We start from the raw sequence: 6000 nt of genomic DNA, 5'->3' as shown, positions 1-6000 counted from the left end.
TTTTGATTTTATAGAAATGGAAAGGTGCCAAAACTATAAATATGTCCTTGTGGTGGTCTGTGCATTTAGCAAATGGGTGGAGGCCTATCCCCTAAAAGATTGTACAGCTATGTCCACAGCTAAAGTGATGCTAAGAGTATTTTTTCCGTTTCGGCTTGCCACATGTCATATGGTCAGACAACGGTCTGCACTTCATTGCAGCCGTGATACTACAAATTTGTGCAGGCCTCCAGATTGATAAACGATTCTATTCGGCCAGGCACCCGATGAGTGCTGGTTTGGTAGAACGCCAGAACTGTATTTTGAAAAACAAGATTAGTAAGATATGTGAAAGGAGTACGTTGAGATGGCCCGATGCATTGCCACTAGCTTTGTTGTGGATGCGAACCTCTGTACAGGCAAGGACTGGACTCTCCCCCTGTGAAATAATAATGGGGAGACCAGCAAATGTTTGGAATGCTCCACAGCCAAAACGTTTAAAAGACATTTAACACCCTTATTACTTACTGTAAACAGTTAACTCAAAACCTGTGTTTGATTCATCAGCAGGTGCAGGAGGCTCTTCCTGTCAGATATACTGGCCCAGGGCATTGTCTGCAGCCTGGCGACTGGCCCTTTGTTAAGAACTTTAAGAGAAAGTCTTCGCTCGCACCGCAATGGAAGGGGCCCTATCAGGAGCTCCTGGCCACACAGACTGCAGTCCGAGTGGATGGTCGTAAGTCATGGATCCACGCAACACACAGGAAAAGAACTCTGTTTCCTTTGAAAGAGCAGCCTGATCCAGATGCCGAAAGAAATACAGCTGCATTTGATCACAAAGATACCATCGCCAGTTCTCTGCCAGAGGTGCTTCCTAAGCCAGAGAAAGGGCCTGGGGAGATTGCAACAAAGATCGAAAGGCCAAAGGTGCCTCAACATTGTCCGACTGCTGTCACATCATCACTCATTGCATCGCCGGTTGCCACTGATCCTGCATCTGGAAATGAGAGTGCATTGTTCATCGATCATACAGTACCTGGAGCCATAAGGTACAATCTATGTTCTCAAAATCGGAAGTGATCTGCATGTTTTTTTGCCTCTGTTCCCAATATGGATGAAGTGGGAAACAGAGGCCTAGGGAAATGGAGTGTATGAGCTGTATCAATCTGCATCAAATTGAAAGCTCTGAAATGCGGTTTCCCAGTGCTACCTTTGAAAAGTGAAGGACCAGTGTGAGCCTGCACGGACAAGCGGGGAGGTATATGGTACCGACACAATTGATGCTTGCTCCTGCCTTTTTGGAGCTCTGTGCTATCATTTATGAAGCAGGCTAGCCTGAACTGGCCTGAACGCTTTGCTGTTTTACGTGTGTTGCTGTGGAGAACCTTTCCGCAATGAAACATTGAAAACCTTTTCTGAGGTAAGCATTACAGACAATGCCTACACTCGCCCCTGCTTCCCCCTCCTCCTCCTGCACCAACGCTGTTGATATTGTAGAGATAGAGACTAAACATGATTCTAGAAAAACTTGGTCTAGAAAGAATATGCTAATAATTAGAATACCGCTTTGCATTCTGATCACACTGGTCCCTATGTTGTGGTATCTGGAAACTATGCATCTGTTGAATGTTCTTTTGCCCACTACCAATATTCCTACTACAAGCAACCCAGTACATGTGCTCTCTTATACTCTCCCCTCACAAGAAGTGAAACATAGAAAAGGATATGATAATAACACATTGCTTCTGATTATGAATATGACACATGCCATTTTGAATAGGTCCTACTGTTGGGTCTGCTCCCATTTACCCCAGAATGGTGGAAAAGGAATGGGTAGGTATGTACAGCCTCTGCCACTGAATACCGCATGTTATGCATCATTAAAAGCGTTATTTTATGGAAAGTGGAATGACAGTGATACTGGTCAGGTTGATGAAACAAATATAGACAAATTTGAAAGGGTAGTATTGAGCCCGGTGAGTTGTTCCATATTTGAAAGAGCAAGTGTAAGTAAAATAAACAAGGTGCCAACGCATCCAGTAGACAGGCTCTCTATGCCCTCTGAATCCCTAATCACTTTCAACATGGCTCCAGAAGGAAACAAAGACGCTGTGCCTCCCTCCTATACTATTAATCACAGTCCACGTTCTGTCCCATTTTGCTTACGAAAAAAGGGCTCCTATCCAGTAGGAACATTTACTAGATGTATGAATATTGCCATACTTGGGCAAGAAGAAAAACCATTATATATAGGAGGTCCTGTTTATTTTGTATGTGGAGATCAGGCCTATCCATGGTTACCTAGGAATTGGGAAGGGACCTGTTATTTAGGAATACTTTTTCCTGGTGTATTTCTCTCCAAAACTTTGGAAATATAAAAATTATCCAGATCTAGGCCACAGCGAGATGATACTGCAGGACTGATTGCAGAAGATATAGCAAAGTCATTTATACCATTTTGGGGACAAGCAATAAATTCATGGAATATAAGGAGATTGTCCAGGTTGTTCGAAAAAGTGATAAATGGAACTACAGATATACTCTATAATATGACGCTAGAATAGAAAGCAGTTAGGTTAATGACACTTCAAAATAGAATGGTCCTTGATATAATTTTGGCTGATCGTGGGGGGTATGCAAAATCGTGGGGTCAGCGTGCTGTGTATTCATAAGTGACTCCTCCCCCACAATATTTGATACTTTTCACAACATTAATACTTTCCACTGGCTTGCCCTGCTGACACCTGCAGACACTAGCTGGAGCCACCCTTTGCCTAGGGGCCATAAGCCGCAGGGGCTGCCGGGCAGAGGGCTGCCCTGGATAGGCTCCTTAAGCGGGTGCTATTGGCAAAGGGAGGTGCTGGGCGGGATGGGAGGAGGGTGGAGGAGTACAGGGAGAGGGGTTTGGAGGGACAGAGGGTACAATGGGAAAAAAGGGAAGAAAAAAAACACGGAAAGCGGGTCGGAGGAGGTTTGCCCTATCACATAGCCACAGGTGCTGGGGAGCACTGAGAGGCACCCAGGAGTTGGAAAGGCACTGCACTCACCGTGTGTGCTGCGAGCGCGCCAGAGTCAGCAAAATCAAGTGCCCTGCTGTTGTTGTGACTAACCTCTTCTACCAAGATGAGGTGGAAGTTCGACTGTTGGGCGATTACACCTCTTCTTGCCTTTTTGTTATTTCGGCTTTCTTCTGAGCCTGCTCTTCACAAAAAAAGCATGTTTTTTGGTACTGAGTTGTGGCTGTTTGAAGCTGAATCTTTGTATTCTTCCTCTGTGGCGGCTGCGCTCTGGGGAAAAAAGGTGGGGTACCGAGGTATGGGGGTGTAGTGACAGTATATGTACGGCAACCGATGTCACGTCCGGAGTCGACTAGTTGCACGTCGAGTCAAGAGGGATAAACAAGTCGAGGTGCACTACACCCCTGTCGAGTCCATAGAAAGAACATTACCGCTAAGTAATTTCTTCTTCACCACCACAAGGGTGGCATCCCAAAATCCTCCTTGCAGGGCCGATTTTCGGAATCCATCTCAACATTCGCCTTATGTGGGTAAGCTAAACAATTAACCATCTCATGTGGTTGTTTTGTGTAGTGTAGGATGTGTTGTTCATGTGCTGTTATTAATACAAAAGATTTAAATAATAAAAATAACTAAGATTGAAAACTTAACATTTATACTTTTTTTAAAGTATTTTAAAAATGTAGGGTTGCCTTTTTAGATTATAGGCACTGATAGCGCTTACCTTCCTACTCTACGGTCAAGAAGCTGCCCCAGTAGCGAATGTTCCTTAAAAAACTATACAACAAACAGACTTAAGGCTTCCAGTCGCTAGTCTCAACCTTCGTATTTGCAGGATACGATCAATGCTGAAGAACATTAAGAATCCAATAATGACTCTTCCAGAAAGCATCTTGTCCATGTTTTTTTTTTTTTAATAACACATTTTATTGATTTTATAACATACAACCGCTGGGCTCCCCGTGGCCAGCATGTAGACGACAATAATAACGATAATAGAAATAAAAGTAACATTGGATGGAAAAAAACATTAATATGGAACACATACTACATGCTTTCATTTAGACTTCGATACACGTCGCAATGGGGTTTGGTACAGTAACAGGTTTCCCACCGCAGCATCCACAACTCCTGGTTCATGATATCCTGGTATGAAAAGTTCAGTAGTTCACATCGTGTCTTCCCAGCGCTGCCATACCGTATCTGCTTTTTCAGGGCAGCTCCTGGCTCTGTAAACCCTCCTTTCTATCGCGATGCAGATTTCTATATCATTTATCCACTGCTCCACTTGCGGGGGTTCCGCTGCTCCCCATAGGCGTGCTATGTTCCTTTTGCATATTGCTGTTGTAGTCATGAGGCAGAGTTTCTCATATTTTGTCAGATCCATCTCTCTGTCCACTCCCAGTATCAAGAGTTTGGGCTCTCTGGGAATCGTATGGTGCAGCACCCTCGATAGTACATCGCAGCATTGCTGCCAGTATTGACAGATCACCGGGCATTCCCACAGTATATGGAAGAAGGTTCCACCCTCCTCCCGGCATCGTAGACAGTTGGGTTCAGCTATTTTGCCCCACTGGTACAGGGCTACTCTCGGATAATAGATCCTGTGTAGTATCTTCAGTTGTACTAGGCGTAGTCTAACTGATATGGTGACTTCCCTGGGGTACATTAGGATCTGGACCCAGTCCTCGGACATAATTTCTCCTACGTCAGTCTCCCATCTCAACTTTAGTCGCTCCAGTTCTGGCGTGGCAAAGGAGGTGATGACACTATACATGACAGTAGTGACTTTGGCTGGGATATGGTCTACCACTACATTTCTCTCCAGTGGGGTAGAGTCTGCCATGTCAGAGAGGGCGGGGAGGTACTGCTGCAGAGCATGCCGAAGCTGTGTATAGTGGTATCTCTCTGTTTCTGGAAGGCCGAAGGTCAAGACTAGTTCGTCAAAAGGTGTTATGACTCCCTCCTCTATAATGTCCTGTACTTTTTGTATACCGTGTCTCTTCCACGCTGGCCATTTCGGTAGTTTACTCACTCCAGAGAGGTTCATGTTATTCCACAATGGCTGTAGCGGAGTTATTTTGTCCCCCCAGCCTATGAAGTTATGTGATTCCGCCCAGATGCGTGGTATATGTGAGGTCATGTCGCTAGGGGTTGCTCTACTTGTTCCTGCTTAAAATTCCATGGGGCGGGACGTTCTCACATGTGGTAGTGTTGGGTTGACGTGTAGAGCATCGTTTATTATCGCCATCTGGCTGGCCCAATAGTACGTCTGCAATCTTGGTAGACCGATGCCTCCTTCCCAAATCGACCTTTGTAATGTTTGAAGAGCTATTCTTGGGTGTCTGCCTCCCCACAGTAGTTGCCTGAGCACACAATCTATCTCCTGGAACGTCCTGGTCGGTATGTGCAGTGGAGCAGCCTGTAGTACATACAGGTACCGTGGAAGTGATGGGTTGTAGGTTGTTCATTGTGTAGTCGTCGAGATTTCTTGTGATCTGGACACCCAGATATCAAAACTGTTCATGCGCGACTTTGTATGGGCAGGGCTCCAGGGTCTCGTTTCCTAGGCGATTCAAAGCGAACAATGTAGATTTGGATCGGTTCACCCTCAGGCCACTGAATGTTCCGTATTCCTGCAGTAGCTGTGTTACTATTGGGCATGCTGTTTTAGGATGTTGGAAGTATATCAGTAGGTCATCCGCATATAGTGAGACTGTCTTCCCATTCTGTTCTTCCAGGGATGCCATCCCAAGTTCGTGTGTCTCGCAGCCATTGGGCCAGTGGTTCCATGGCCAGTGCGAAAAGGAGGGCCGATAGTGGACAGCCTTGTCGCGTCCCTTTCCCTAGTGTGAAGGATCGCGATGTCCAGCCATTCACCTTCACCTCTGCTATCGGTGCCTCGTACAGCAGTTGGACCCAGGTTAGGAAACGTTCGCCAATCCCCATTTTACGCATAATCGCCCAGAGCGCCTCCCAGTGGACCGAGTCGAAGGCCTTCTCA

The sequence above is a fragment of the Ambystoma mexicanum genome, chromosome 12 (genome assembly GCF_040938575.1).
Source record: "Ambystoma mexicanum isolate Mex_15411 chromosome 12, UKY_AmexF1_1, whole genome shotgun sequence".
Classification (NCBI taxonomy): Eukaryota; Metazoa; Chordata; class Amphibia; order Caudata; family Ambystomatidae; genus Ambystoma; species Ambystoma mexicanum.
Note: the sequence above shows the minus strand (reverse complement) of the source record.